A 16,335-nucleotide genomic window follows, 5' to 3' on the forward strand; every position below is an offset into this window, starting at 1 on the left:
GACAAAGACGGGTACTTCAGTGCTGTAATTTTGAGAATTCTGTTGATCACAGAAACATGCAGCAGCAGCTATGGACGCATGGATGTCATTACTGGAAGTTTAAAACTCGACACTTGCAGTCATTTGATCATAAAGTCTCCACTTGAATATTTGTCCAGAAATGAAAATTCAACAACAGGTTAATGTTAATTGTTAAATGCAGCTAAAGATTTCGGCGGAACCGATATCATTACTGGAAGTTTAGAACTCGACAGTTGCAGTCATTCGATCATGCACATTTACAACGCAACAAAATCTGCACTGGAATCTTCGTCCAGTTAAATACAGCTAAAGGTCTTGGCGGAACAGTTTGTACCCAGAGTTGATAGCAAAAACCATGAATGCCAGGAAAGATACAACGGATGGAGCTGTTCGCCATATTCGGAAAGGATCGCTCCCCTGGTTGTCAATCCAATCGCTTACTCGAGCGGTTGCTGATGATGACAATGATATCAATAAATAAAAGGTACGCCAGTATCTGCAATATACATTAAAATAAATAATTAAGCACTCGCCTCTCCTTGCAGAGACTGAAGAACCGACGAATTGTATATTTCAGGGAAAGCAAGTTTGTTTGGTACAAACAGAAAATAATGAATAAAAGTAAGAAATATTTAAGCATACAACATGTACAAAACAAGTACACATTAACTGGAGGGCTGTTTAAGGCCCTAGAAAGCTGCTCTATGGGACATGAAACAAAATCGGTGCCGAGAAAATGGTTTAGCTGTGACAGACTATGGGGGGTATATTTATCAGACTACTATTCATATAGCTGGCAAAACAAAAGAAATAAGAGATGAACGAAGGAGCAACTCCAACACATGGTTCAAATGGCATATTTCCTCTTACTTTTTGTCATTTTCTATAGTTTGTTGGTCCATCTAAAACCAGTTGACTGATCACTGACACATGCACTGAACATGATGTGGTAGTGCTGCCTCACAACCAGGTCAGGCTATCACATGAGGGGAGTATATACTTAACTTAAAACAAAATGATATGTACAAGCAGTCAAGCATAAGGTGCCAGGGAGCACCCAGCAAATAATGTATTCATACCATACCAACCATTTCCCGGGGCATATTGGGTGCACTAGACAACTTAGTTCAATATTTAAGAAGTCTTGAAAACAATTAACAACATTCATACATGTATATACCATGTCATAAATTCTTAGATCCAAATTCTTACATACTCCCTCTGTAAATTAATATAAGATCCTTTAGATCACTAAGTACAACTCAAGAAATGAAAAGGACAAATCTGTCTGAATAGTACCACCAGGATACTACTCAGGCCAGATTTCAATTTGGTACTATTCATATCTTGATTTGTCTTTCTAGTTTATGAAGTTGTGAATCGCATTTGGATACTTAATTTTGTACATTCTGAATTAAACCACCACACATGAAAGCTCTGAAAACCTATTTAAGCATATAGATGGCAAAAGGAAGAGATTTAGAAAATATAAAAAAAATCTAGGATAAAATGGCATATCCCTTCTACTTTTTGTCCTCTTCTTTGCTTTGTTGCTACAAGTACCCATCTAAACTATTCGCAAAAAAAAGTACCCATCTAAACTACTCCCTCCGTCCGGAAATACTTGTCGGAGAAATGGATAGGGAGTATTTGACTGATTATTGGCACATGCACTGGTCATGATCCCAGTGCTCACACCCTGGGTCTGGTTTTGAACAGCGAATGTTACACACATGAGGGAAGTATGCCAAACGTAAACTGAAATGATACATACAGGCATAAGCATAATGGCTAATGTAGTATCATCATCACAGCAAGGTGCTGCCAGAGGAAGCAATCAGCTAATAATATCTTCATAGTAACCATTTGGCGCAATACTAAAGCTTCATGATCAGTGGCCAATTGTAGTGTTTGGCCTACAGAAATCACTTATGGCAGAAGAGTGAACTTGTTCTATTCTCTTTCTCCTAGAAAGACGGAAAAATGAAGGACCGTTGTACTGGAAAAAATCCCCTAAAAAATTCAGGTCGGCACTGACTCATTGTACCGAAATGCATGACCAGTACCTAACTGTGCCCGCACCGTTCACCTTACCCGTGGTACCTAGTTCACCATGACTTCCGGCAAAAGAGCCAGCAAGCCGTTAGTTTCAATGAGCATCAGCATTGAGGTGTCCTAGTCCCTTTAGACAAGCAAGGATCCCCGCTTCCTCCACACTAGCACACACAGGAACACCAGCCATGCATGATCTCGGACAGCGATGCCCACTCCTGCAGGCTTAGAGATTGCATCCTAGCCTGCATCACTATGCACGATATTATTCCAATGATGCTATCCACTTGCCGAACCAATCTGGCTCTTGAGGTGGAGCAGCTAGTCAGCCCTGGTGCCGGAAAAGCTTCTCCTCCGGTAGCTTTACAAGGAGCTGCCCTCTGGAAGCCGTCAGTACAGGTTTGATTGCATTTCTTATAAAAAAAATTATTACTTTTGTTCCATACAACATATTATCTTGAAATATTATTGTCAAAAGTATTACTGTGAAGAATGTGTCCAAGGTCCCAAGCGAAGGCCCGCATCTGGCAGTATACTCATCCAGCAAAGCTCGAGTTGTGCTAGAGAGATCCTTCAGATATAATTAGGCTGAAGCAGCCTGTTGAATCAGTGTACTTCTTTACTCACCATCAGCTTCAGGTGTTGTAACTTATAAGGTGTGTCTGGGATCATGTTCCGATCCTTATTGTATAGTATAAGGCCGCAGATGATTGTACACATTGCTTTGATTTTAATGGCCAGACTTCCATCAAGTTAGATGCTATCAGTATATATTGTTCTAGCATACATTTTGTACGAAACAACTACACGCGAAAGCTTTGAAAAGCTATTTAGACAACATGAAAAGAAACAAGTGCTGACAAAAATGGTTTGACAGTCAGGTAAAAAAAAGGTTTCACGGTGACAAAGTAATTTTGGTTTTGGGGAACATATTCATGTCAGATATATATTCATATAGCTGGCAGAAGGAAGAAATGAAAAAAGAAGAAAACGGAGCAAGTCCATCGCATTGGTTTGGTCCTCCTCTTTACTTCGTTGGTACAGGTTCCCATCTAAACCATTTGCCTGATCATTGATAGATAACGCTGGTCATGATGTCATAGGTGCTCACAACCAGGTCAGGATATGTAGCATCAAGTGTAAAATACAGGAAGAAAGTACGCCTAACTTAAACAGAAACAACAATACCATTTGACTCAATAGAAGGGCTTTGCAGTGTTTGAACTACAGAACATGAAAGAAAAGTGAAATTGTTCCCTTTTTCCTTGAATGGCAGCAATAATTCACTGGTCTTTTATCAATAGTTCATTATTTTGGAATGGGGCAAACATAGCAAGGCCAAACCAAAGCCCTTGTAGTCCATGATATATCAAGTATAAAGAGCACACTTGGACACTAAAGGAATTATGCATGCAACACCTAATCAGCCAGCTCACAATCCATCCTAAATATTTCAGTGCCTCGACAAAATCCAAACTAGACATCTATCCCACTACCAACCATAAGGCTTAATTCACACCTCAAATTTTGGTCCAATTAAGAACAATCAAAATATAATGCATTTAGAGCATCTCAAGATGATGAGAGCATAACCATGCAAGTAACAAGTGCTGTGTAATAACATAGCATCCAGTACTCTAAATGCGTCTTTTGTCTTGATGACTAGGCAATATCCGTCGATCATTTAAGTAAATGTAACAAGATCAGGCCTCTCACCAGTACTTATGACCATGTCAAAGATATTGTGTTCTTCAGTTACCCTTCTGCGGCCTATGACAAATATCCTTGTTCTTCATTTCCGTAATCAATTCCTTGGCTTTCTCCATCTTGGCTAGTACTCTGAATGCTTTCTCCATCTTGGCAATAAGCAATATCCATTGATAATTTTAGTGAATGCAGTAGGATGAGGCCTCTCACCAGTATGGGTAACCAAGTCAAAGATGTTGTGTTCATCGATTACCTTCCCACGGCTTATGATTAATATCCTTGTTCTTCATTCTGGTAATAAATTCCTCGGCTTTCATGGAATCACCATGATTGAAATAACCCTCAACCATGCACATGTAAACTTCTGTGTCAAGTGGTACTCCGATATCAATCATCTCACTGAATTTTTCCATCGCATCATCCATCCTGCCCATCTTGCAAAATGCAGATATCACAGTTAAATAAGTGAATTCATTAGGCTTCACACCCTGCTTCAACATGTCTTCAAAGAAAAGCATGGCCACATCCATCCTACCATACTTAGCATATGCATTAATCAGTATGTTGAAACAACGGAGGTCGGGTACAACTCCATCTCTTGCCATCAGCTCACAGAGATCAATCATTTCAACAAGGGATCCTTCTATAGCGTACCCATGGAGCATAATAGAGTATGAGACTATATCTGGTCTTCGGCCATTCACGGCCATGGAATAAAATATTTCCTCAGCTTCTTTGATTCTTCCATGCTTGCAAAGGTAGTCCATGAGTGAGTTGTAGGTAACAACGCTTGGCATAACACCTTGGCTTCTCATCACTTTCAACAACCTAGCGACTTCTTTCAACTGTCCCAAAGTCCTTGGATCAAGCTATTATATGTCACAGTATTCGGGTGTACACCGTTATGAACCATTGATCGAAGAACCACCTCCGCCTTGTCCATTGCTCTTGCTTTGCATAGCGCATCGATAACAGAGTTATACGTCACCACAGTAGGCACAACCCCCTGTTGTATCATTTCATGGAACAGATCGCATGCTTTGCTTACTTCGCCCTCCTTAAAGAAGCCATCGATTACCATGTTGTATGCAACCACGTCGGGGGAGTGGTCAGCTCCTTTTTTGGCCATCATTTGGAGCAGGTCAAGCGCAAGCTGGCTCCTCCCACTGTCGCAGAAACTCTTGAGAATTACTGAGTAGGAGATGGCATTAGGCAGGTCGTCGGGCATCCTGTGGAGCAGCACGCCCAAAGCCTCCTCCGTGCGCTTCATGTCACAGAGGCACTTGAGTAAGCTGTTGTAGGTAATGACATTCGTCTTGATGCCTGTCTTGAGGAGGCGACCGAAGAAGGCAGGCCCTAGGTCCGGGCGGCATGCTCGGTGGCAGCAGCCAATCAGTATGTTGTAGGTGATAATGGTGGGTGCTGGCACCTTGCTTGGGCCATGCGGTTGAAGAGATCAATGGCGAGGGCAGGGGCATCGGTGCAGATGGTGGAGGGCGGCGCACGCGCAAGGGCAGCAAATAAGCCGTTGAGTGCACGTACTGATACTGGGACTGGTTGGCGCAGCATTTCGTCCAACAGTTGGTGCGCGAGATCTGGCCTGAGTGTCCCGAAGCCCAGATGGCCGTGGAGTGGAGTTCGTTCAGCAGCTCGTTGGCGCATGAGGAAACGGAGCTGGAGAAAGAGCGGACCTGAAGGCGTGACATTGTCGCCGTCCAACTTCTGCAGCGGTGAATGCGGGAGGCAACGACCAAGTCCTGTTGTCCTGGTGGGAGGAGGACGGACGGAGGAGACACTGGACAGAGCTTCTTCCTGCAGCGACGGTGAGTGCGGGCCCGCGCCGGCGACGACCAACCACGGGCTGAGCGCATCCAGCGGCGGGAGGACGGTGGACGGAGGTGTGGGATTGAGGAATTTTAGATTCGATTTGGAGCTCGGCGCGACTGGGATTCCGTTTGCTGGGCGGGTGCACCATGCATTTTACATGGGATTGGGTGGTGTTCGTACGAACATGCATCTGTTGGATATTTTGAATTTCTTTGGTATTTGGATTTTTCAAAGGATATTTTGTCGACGTGATCACTGTTTTTTAAGACCTTTGTAACTAGCTTTGTTAAACTCAAATAGTGCTTACGTTGTCTGCTAAAATTTAACGATGGTACCTGGAGATGCATCTACTTATCGGGATAATATCATACGAAAACCAATATTCAATGAAAACTTCGTGAAAATCATATTTTTAAGTTTCAAAAAAATCTGAAAAAATGTGGGATGTTAAGAATGTGATGTTTTATTGCTACACAAAATTTCAAGTTGAAAAACATTATGAGATGTGAGCTATGAAAAAGACAAATTCACCCCTAAATAGTGACATTACTATTCAGCACTATTCAATGTTGATGTTGTCTTTTTCATAGCTCACATCTCGTAATGTGTTTCAACTTGAAATTTTGTGTGGCAATAAAACATCATCCTCTTAACATCCTGTATTTTTTTTAAATTTTTTTAAACTTCAAAACATCTTTTTCTCATGGTTTTCACCGGTTTCTGCCGAATGTTAATTTCCGTATGATATTCTCCCCTATCTATAAGGAAGGGGTGTTTGCATGCTCCCGCTCAGTTAGGTCATTAGCAACTACTCCCTCCATTCCTAAATATAAATCTTTCTAGACATTTCAATATGGACTATATACGGATGTATATAGACATAGTTTAGAGTGTAGATTCACTCATTTTGCTCCGTATGTGGTCTATATTGGAATCTCTAGAAAGACTTATATTTAGGAACGGAGGAAGTAGTACATTTGATCCTCTATTACAATACTCATCAATAGTAAACTTCCCAACTCACATAATAACTCTCTACGATCATCTAAAATTGAAGCTGACATAGAATGTCCCTCATTCAGACGTATAACATCGACCACAACTGAATTATCTATCCTCATCAAGACATTATTGCACCCCGTGCTTTAAAGTCTCTACCTAATAATAAAGCGGCTATTGCTTCTGCTCATACATCACCGAAATTACCCACCGTACCATCCATAATAAATAAGGAAAAACGCTTTCAGTTGATTCAATTAGTAGCAGTCCTCGTAGAAATGACAAGTTGGCAAGTTCTCTCTTCCAATGGAGAGACCCAAGTTCGATCCCAAGTAGCTCTCCCCTTTTCCCTTTTATAAATCGTGAACACCTTTTTCTTAGCAAAGAAGGCAGGTTTTATTCATCTATGGCAATGTTTACATGGATTACAAATAAATCATGAGGAATACCCAACCATGTGTGTCTACCCTCGGATAGGGTAACACCTAGCCTAGCCATCTTATGAGCTTCAACATTATAAGCTCGAGCTTCATGAGCAAAAACACACGAACTAAACATAGATTCTAACTCTGTTATTTCTTTGATAACTCCTCCATCCACGCCTCCAACTCCATCACGAATATGGTTAATGAACTCTTTACAATCTGAAGCAATATAAAGGTGTTGCATACCGAGATCATGAGCAAGTGCTAGTGCCTCTCTGCATGCCATAGTTTTCAACACTGTTGGAGAAGTAAGACCTTGAATAACTAGTGTTGACGAGCCCAGGTGATCCTCGCTGTTGTCATGGCAAATGGCTGTGGCTGCACCTCTGTTGTGATCTATAGAGATCCCAGCATATACATTAATCTTGGCACTTCCCGTCGTTGGTGGCAGCCACCTTTGTCTCCTTTCGGTAGGAGCAATTTTAGCATTCGATGTTGAAACTTCCTTCACTTGTTCAAGCTCCTCAATGAATCTGATTATAAACTGATGAGTAGGCAACGGACTTTGGTGTATACCCTCGTGAATAAGCTTTCTACACGTCGTCCAGACTACCCACAATGTAACTGTTAAGCAAGTCAACTCGTCATGCGATAGCACTTCCATCATTGAGAACAACCAATTCCTAGCTATTGGTTCAGTTGTAGCTATCAAATGCTCCAACAGCATTGGGTCTACTAACACCCAAACGCATCTTGCCATCGTGCATTCTATTAGACTATGTCTCCACGAGTCTTGCATACCACATATGCTACAACTATCTCCGGTAGTCATGTTTCTGTTCTTTCTCACATCCTCCGTTGGCAATGAATTTTTTGCGAATCTCCAAAGAAACATTCTCACATTTGTCGGTACTATTGTCTTCCACAACACCTAACAGCCAGCGCGCCCTATTTGGCTGGCCCACTAGCGAGTCTGGACGCCCTTTGATCTTTATTCCGGTTTCATTTTGGTTATTCGATATTTCTTTTTTTTCTGTTCTTATATTTTCTTATTTAAAATAATTCGGGATTTTCAAAAAAAAATCCAAGTTTCATTTTTATTTCTGAATGTATGAAAAAAATATTCCAGAAATAATAAAATGTTTATGGATTAAAAACAATGTTCATGATTTTTGAAAACTATTTGCATATTCAAAAAATGTTCGTGAATTCAAAGTATGTTCAAGATTTTTTTTAAATGTTCAAAAACATGAAAAAATGATTGTCAATTACAGAAGAAGTTCATTGATTCAAAAAATGTTCATGAATTCGGAAAATGTTCATGCATTTCCAAAAAATGTTCACCCATTCCAAAAATGTTCATTGATTCAAAAAAATGGCCGACTCATAATTTTATTTTATCAATTCAAAAAAAATTCCGACTCAAAATATGTTCGTCGATTGAAAAAAAGTTCATCGATTCAAAAAAATACATGAAAATGTTCGTGAATTTGAAAAATGTACTTTGCTATTTTCATATCCTAATGTTATATTTGTTGGACATCACTGTGGAGAACGACAAAAAAGGTGTAAACAGGTAGCGGCATAGATATTTCTTTTGTCTAATAAACTGAAAACACCGTGAGTACACTTGAAAAACATTGTTCTATCATAATGCAAAACCTTGGAGGCGGGAAACGGTTGGCACCCACGTGCATCATAATGCACAAGATCCGACCCTCACTCGTCGTACCCCTCCGGTACTCCTAAGCCCTCCTACACACCGCTTGTCATGCACTAGAGGTGCTCACATCTGACACCGTAGAGACAACCTTGTTCATGTCCAAGAAGTTGACCCATCAGTTGTGCTCTATTGCATGACTGCATCTATCTATCTCTAGTAGTCCCCAACCTTGATCTACACATACCTCATCATTCCCATCGAGGAGATTGGTGCCATTGCTCGACATGCGTGCCTTAACGCATCAAAAGGGTTCGTGCCATATCTATGTGCATGATCGAAGAGCCAGACATGCAAACTCAATCTATTGCTTGGGTTTGGCTATGTGGTCTTATTGGTGCCTCCGTGACCTAAATGTAGGTGCAGATGGCGAGCCACACAGGTGGGGAGGATCCAATTCATAGAACATATTTAAGAGAACATTGACGTCATTATAAACTAAAGTGGTGCATTTCATCCTGTACAATTATTGCGTTAGTTACATCTCTATAGAGATACTGAGCTCCCTTGATTTGAAGCATGCTGGTGCTTCAAAGGTAGTGGAGTCATTGCCCCCCCCCCCCCCTTGTAAGCGTGTGTGACGTGTAGTTTTATTTCTCTTTTTCATATTTTAATTCATGAACAGTGAAAACACAAACATTTTTTTAATTCACATTTTGTCTGATTCATTAATATTTATTAAGTTTGCGAATATTTTAAAAAAAATAAAAATTATTTAATTTACTAACATTTTCTGAAATATATTTTAAATTTCATGATTTTTTCTCTAAAATTCATGATTTTTAATGTTGCAGATTTTTAAAACACATTTAAAAAATATGTGTTTTTCCAAGTTAGCAGTTGAGCGAGTGAAGAAAACTAGCAGAGGAGAAGGAAGCCAAGCTAAGAGAAGGAGAGCTTTGTGGGTCGCGCCCATGTTAGTGTTACATCAACAATTCCACTATTTTAGCGTGGAATAGGAGCTCCCAATAGGTTCAAACAATCACCACAGACTAACACCAAGGCTGAAACATGTAAACACAACCCAATCACGCAACGAATAACTTCATTCTCCTCTCGGAACAAATATTTTCTACAATAGAAACCAAACACGATATACGAACAAAAAAACACCCCCGAAACATAAAAAAACATAAGCCAACACAGAAAAATCCAACACAAAACAACCAATCACAATAATCTACTAGATATAAAAGAGTTAATCCAACAAGTGAAGAACGGCCCAGCGAAGCGCGCGTTAGCCTCTAGTATAATTGAAATAATAATTGAAAGTTTTGCAGGTTTGCTAAAACCTAAAGTCTACACTTCAAAAAAACTTGCAATAAAAATGCTTTATAAAATCATTTCTCAAATTTTCTTGGGCATTCTGCACCCAAGGTGAGGCCCATTAAATTTGAATATTATTTTGATTTTTTGGGGGGCATACACCCAAGGTGAGGCACATGAAATCTCAACAATATTTTGAATTTTTTTTTGGTATTTGAATATTTTTCTGCGATGAGGACTACTTTTAGCTTTAATTTGATTTTCCTGAATTTCTTTACTCATTTCCGTGGATTTTTTTGTTCATTGGCATCCCTTCTCCATACATTTCTTTTCGTGATCCAGTATGGAGTGAGTCTCCATATACAGAAATGAGAAGTACTGACCCCTGTTTCCCTAACAATGTTGCATTACTAGTAGCAAGCAATGGCTACCCGATCAGCTGTGAGTTCCTTTCATTTTTTATCCTTATTCAGACTGGCAACTTGTACTCCCTTGTATCTGGAACTACATAATTTTAACACCCTAATTTGCAATGCCAAGTTTGTGCAGTTCCATCAGACCAATGCCTTCTTGCAACAGAAGCAGTCAGAGGAGATGGAAAATAATTTACAATCAATCCACCATGGAGAGATTTATGCCACTATATGATGACCGTGCAGAGTTGGTTGCGAGAAGCATCAGTGATCAACTGGAGAAACAGGATGAGAGTTATAACTAGCATAGATGATCAGCTGAAGTGAACAAATAGGGGTACTTATCATGCAGCAGCAGCTATGGACACATTCAGTTCACATAGGGACACAACATTACTGGATCCACAACTCATCAGTTATTGTCAATCGATCATAGGAGTACTATATAAGCACAACATAACAAGGCCTGCACCAAACCCTTTCTCCAGAAATGAAAACTTAACAACAGGTTATCTGCACATTCTTTTAAAGGTCTTGGCAGAAGAGATTGTACACGGAGATGAGGGAATTGATGGCAAAAACCATGAATGCCAGGAAAGATTTGGGCATGGAGATGTTCACCATTTTCGATCCAGTCCGTTACTCGAGCAGCTGAAATCCATGGAAATTGGTGGCAAAAACCATGATATTACTCCCCCAGTTGTTTGCTCCGGTGCATTACTCGAGCACCTGCAATACAAACCAAATAAACAATTCAGCATTGGTCTCTCCTTGCAGAGATTCAAGAACTAATCAGTTATAACATGTGGGGAAAGCATGTTGTCCCATGCAAAACAGAACGGAACGAACAAAAAGATAACAAATACTCCCTCCGTTCCCAAATATTTGTCTTTCTAGACATTTTAAATGGACTACAACATATGAATGTATGTAGTAGACATATTTTAGAGTGTAGATTCACTCATTTTGCTTCGTATGTAGTCACTTGTTGAAATCTCTAGAAAGTCAAATATTTAGGAACAGAGGGAGTAACATTTTGGCGCACACATAAAAGCTCCAGAAAGCAATTTAGACAATGTGAAAAAAAAATCAGTTCCGAACAAAATGGTTGGACATTGAAAAAATGTAATTCATTTTAAGCAATATATTTATCTCGGATTTTATAGCTGGCAGAAGGAAGAAGAAAAGAAGAACAAAGCGAAGTAAGTCCAATGCATTGGTCAAATGACGCATTTTTCCTGCTTCATGTCCTCGGCTTTAGTTTGTTGGTACAAGTGCCAATCTATGATTTGCTTACCGATCACAACCAGATCTGGGTATCTCACACCAAGAGGAAAACACATGAGGGAAATATCCGTAACTTAAACCAACATGATAACTACAAGCATAAGCCTAATGACTAATACAGTAGCATCATGATGAAGGTGCTACCAGGAAGCACACATCTAATAATATCTTCATAGAATTTTTTAGGCTCAATACTAAAGCTATATGATCAATGACCAATTGTAGTGTTTCGAGTTCAGCACACAATAATTTATCTCGGAAAAATGAAATTATTCTCTTTCTCCCTGAAAGATAGCAATAACTCTCAATTGCAACTTATCAATGGCTAACTCTTCCGTTATCTGTCATGTATGATGTTTAAAGAGCACTAACCAGCCAGGTCAGAACCCACCATAAGGGCATGTCCGGTTGGAAGGGTTTTGAAGGGGATTAGAGCGGATTGGGAAGGATTTAATCCTCTACAAGTCAAAATACCCCTCAATCCCCTCCAAACCTCTTCAATCCTCTCCAAGAGGGGTTTAAACGAACAAGGCCTAGATATTGCAATGGCTCGAGAAAATTCAAACTAAACAATGTACCCAACTACCAATAAACAGCAACTAGCAACTTTAAGGGTTATTTGACTTATTTCCCACTTGTCAAATTCTAGCGCAAGTTGGAACAATCAGATTGACAACACATGTAGAGAATATCAAGATGATGAGAGCATAACACTGGGCCACGCCAACTGATATCAAGTACTCTAAATGCTTTCTCCATCTTGGCAATAAGCAATACCCACATACCATTGAAGTGAATGTAATAGGATCAGGCCTCTCACCAGCACGGGTAACCAAGTCAAAGATGTTGTGTTCATCAATTACCCTTCCGTGGGCTATGAGAAACATCCCTGCTCTTCATTTTAGTAATGAATTCCTTGGCTTTGACGGAATCACCATGATTCAAATAGCCCTCAATCATGCACATGTAAACAGTTGTATCATGTGGTATTCCCATATCAATCATCTCATTGAATTTGATCATAGCATCATCCATTCTGCCCATCTTGCAAAATGCAGATATCAGAGTTAAATATGTGATATCATTAGGGTTCACCCCCTGCTTCAACATTTCATCAAAGAAAAGCATAGCCACATCGATCATTCCATATTTAGCATATGCCTTAATCAGTATGTTGAAAAAAGAGCGGTCGGGAACAACTCCATCTCTTGCCATCAGCTCACAGAGATCAATCATAGCAACAAGGGATCCTTCTTTAGCATACCCGTGGAGCATAACAGAGTATGAGATGACATTAGGTTTTTGGCCCTTCACAACCATGGAATAAAATATTTCTGCAGCTTCTTTGACTCTTCCATGCTTGCAAAGGTAGTCCATGACTGAGTTGCAAGTCACAACGTTTGGCATAACACCTTGGCTTGTCATCAGTTTCAACAACCTAAAGGCTTCTTTCTGCTGACCCGAAGTTAAAAACCCATGGATCAGGGTATTATATATCCTATCATGTGGTTGGACACCACTATGAACCATATGTCGAAGGATCAGCTCTGCCTTATCCATTGCTCTTGCTTTGCATAGCGCATTGATAATGGAGCTATATGTCACCTCAGTAGGCACAACCCCCTGCTGTATCATTTCGTGGAATAGATCACATGCTTTGCTTACTTCACCCTCCTTAAAAAAGCCATCCATTACCATGTTGTATGACACCACGTTAGAGAGAGTGGTCAGCACCTTTTTTGGCCATCATCCGGAGCAGGTCAAGCGCACGCTGGCTCATTCCATTGTCACAGAAGCTCTTGAGAATTACTGAGTAGGAGATGACATCAGGCAGGTCGTCGGGCATCCTGTGGAGCAGTATGTCCTGAGCCTCCTCCGTGCGCTTCATGTCACAGAGGCACTTGAATAAGCTGCTGTAGGTAATTTTTTTTCTTTTTCTTTTTTTCGAAAAGGAGGAATACCCCGGCCTCTGCATCTGGTCGATGCATACGGCCACTTTATTAATTATTAGCACAAAACCTTACAAAGTCGTACAACAGTAAGACCAAAGCCACCATCTTCGCAACCTCTGTCGCTACTCCTATCTAACTGATGAAGGGGCGCTGATGGTCTGGGCCTAATACCAAACAGACCTCGCAGCCAAACCTAACATTTAAGACCTGAGGTCCCAACCTGGACGCCTGTCGGGTATGGGCACCCACCAGTCCGGCGTGCTCCTCAACCAGGCCGCCCGCCGGGTATGAGGCCGCCACAACCACCTACCACATATCCATCTTCAGAGCTGTACTGTTGTAACGGCCTTGCCCGGTCTCGCTGCCGCCGACGCCACCACGACGCCAGACAGCGTCGACCTCCTGCGTGTGTCCGTCACCACACATCAAACTCCGAATCTGCACTGCGCCACGCCGTCAAGATCCGTCGCCATCAATGAATGGATGCAGCACCGCTCCACCAAAGAAACCGTCCGCTGGTCCCGCGAAGCAAGGCGCAGCACCAAGTAGAAGGCCGAAGCCACCACGCCACCAGCAGCCCCGCCACCAAGAGCTGTTCCCCGCCGCCGCCTTCAAGAAGGAGCACGACACCAGGGTGCCGTCGACGTCCAGACCAGGGGAACAAAAGCTTTCGCCATAGCTCGAGGAGGAGGCGGAAGGGAGAGGATCCACCCCAAAGCTTTCGCCATAGCTGCTGTAGGTAATGACACTCATTGTGACGCCTGTCTTGAGGAGGCGGCCGAAGAAGGCAGGTCCAAGGTCTGGGCGGCATGCTCGGTGGCAGCACTCAATTAGTATGTTGTAGGTGTAAATGTCAGGTGATATCCGGTGGCGGTTGAAGAGATTGATGGCGAGGGCAGGGCCATCTGTGCAGTTGGCCGAGGGCGGCGCATCCGCGAGGGCAGCAAACAAGCCATTTAGTGCGCGCGCTGAAACCGGGACGGGTTGGCGCTGCAATTCGTCCAACAGTTGGTGCGCGAGCTCCGGCCAGAGCGTCCCGGAGCCCAGATGATATTTGAATTCGTCTAGCAGCTCGTTGGCGCGTGAGGAGGCGGAGCTGGAGAAAGAGCGGGGCTGGAGGCGCGACATTGACGCCGGCTAGAGCCTAGAAGGCCGCGCTCCTTCTGGCAGGATGCAGCGGCGGTGAATGCGAGGCGGCGGTGGGAGGACAGCAGACGGAGGCGAGACTGGGCAGTGTACGGTACACGGCCGTCCCTGCAGTGGTGTGAAGAAGGCGGCCGGATCAGAGGTGGGATTGGATTTGCGGGGATTTTGGATCGAGACGGTGTTTGATTTGGAGCTGTGCCTCTGCGTGTGCATCGGCGTGCATCTCATTTCACAGTCAGCGCACGCCCGCTTCGGCCGCGCCGCTTAACCCGCGCATACGGCTACGGAGTACTACGAGTACATACTAGCAATAGCACCCGTGCGTTGCCACGGGCAAAATGAGTGAGTGGAATGCTCTCATGTGCCTTACGGCAAGCACCAAAGTTCTTCCACGTTTTTCTCTCTCTATTGACCACTATGTGATTCAAGGATCCATCGGCTCCATCCCGGCATGCACGACAATGAGGTGTTACAAATTTTAAAAGAAAATAACAAAAATACTGCAGTTGTATTCAATTTTGTAAGTTCGAACTTACCTTGAGCTTATAAATAAGAAATAAAAAGTTAGCAAAATATATAATGCAAGAAAAGGAAAGGCCTTTATTCAAGAGACTTTATGCAGTTGAGTCCTAATCTTATGCACCTAAAATAAACCTTGCATCATCCACGAGCAATGAGAATATTTAATTTTTTGTAGGAAAAAAACAGCCAAATAATAATTCCAAACTGAACATTTTTTATGGAATTGACCATGCTCTCTCTCTCTCTCTCTCCGCATCAAATTACAACGCGAGGAATATTCATAAATATTTAATCCATTGCATTTCTAGAAAGACAGAGACTGCAAGGTAGAGGATTTTGAGTAGCGCAGACCTTGCGGTGGTTGAGCTTGGAGTGGTTGAGACGGCTAAGCCTTGGCCCATGAGAACGAGTGGGTCATCACCGGCACCTGGGGTGAAAAACCTACGAAATTGGGATGACCCACTCAACTAACTAGATAATACCCCGCGCGTTGCGGCGGGAATTGGATGCAATACATTTGGATGATATTTATTTTCCATAGAAGATGAATATTTGGACAGACAATATGATAATTGAAATTTGGAAAACACATATGTATAATCATAAATACTTATTGAAAATTAGAAAATACATATGTATAGTCATAGTTATACGTTGTTCATAAAAAGAAGATAATATGTGGTATAATTTATTTGTAGTTGGGGTCTTCTTCGTTGAGAACTATCTGTTCATGTGGGTTCCTTTCGTAATGTACTTGAAGATGTATTTGGTGGTGTTGTCTTCACGTTCAACGGTTTCTCTGAAAGCAACAGACACTGGTGGTTTTGGAGTAGTCTTTTTCTTTTCAGTTGCCTCCATGTACTTCTTCTGAGCCCTTGATGAATTAGTTGTTGAGTGGGGCAGAACATTCCTTGGTCCATCATATTGTATCATGGAGAAAGATTTATGTGTTTAATGTTATTTGCAGCAAGCATAGGGATGTAGAAAACAACATTTTA

General features: G+C 41.8%; 2 pseudogenes; both read right to left on the minus strand.

Annotated features, from left to right (window-relative positions):
• Positions 1-351: 351 nt before the first annotated feature.
• On the minus strand, positions 352-5,726 carry LOC123130306 (protein Rf1, mitochondrial-like; annotated as a pseudogene).
• Positions 5,727-12,572: 6,846 nt separating this feature from the next.
• LOC123129447 (protein Rf1, mitochondrial-like) lies at positions 12,573-14,797 on the minus strand (annotated as a pseudogene).
• Positions 14,798-16,335: the final 1,538 nt, after the last annotated feature.

The sequence above is a fragment of the Triticum aestivum genome, chromosome 6A, assembly GCF_018294505.1.
Source record: "Triticum aestivum cultivar Chinese Spring chromosome 6A, IWGSC CS RefSeq v2.1, whole genome shotgun sequence".
Taxonomy (NCBI): Eukaryota; Viridiplantae; Streptophyta; class Magnoliopsida; order Poales; family Poaceae; genus Triticum; species Triticum aestivum.